Source organism: Chelonoidis abingdonii, chromosome 1 (assembly GCF_003597395.2).
Source record: "Chelonoidis abingdonii isolate Lonesome George chromosome 1, CheloAbing_2.0, whole genome shotgun sequence".
Lineage (NCBI taxonomy): Eukaryota > Metazoa > Chordata > Testudines > Testudinidae > Chelonoidis > Chelonoidis abingdonii.
Window position 1 is genome coordinate 71,260,604 of NC_133769.1, and position 232 is coordinate 71,260,835.

Sequence of the window (232 nt, forward strand, 5' to 3'; positions counted from 1 at the left end):
GAAGGGGGATTAGTCTCTGCTGTCACAGGTGTGGGGACGGGGGAGACGTACTTGGTGAGACTCTGGGAGGGGTCAGAACCCGCTGTCACAGGCGCGGGGGGGGGAGCGGAGTAAGTGGGGAAAGGCCAGTGCCCGCTGTCACGGGCTCGAGTTGGTTGGCGGTGCTCAGTCCCCGCTGCCACGGTGCTGCGCCTGTGGCGGAAGCTTTTTCCATGAACGGAGGCAGATGGGC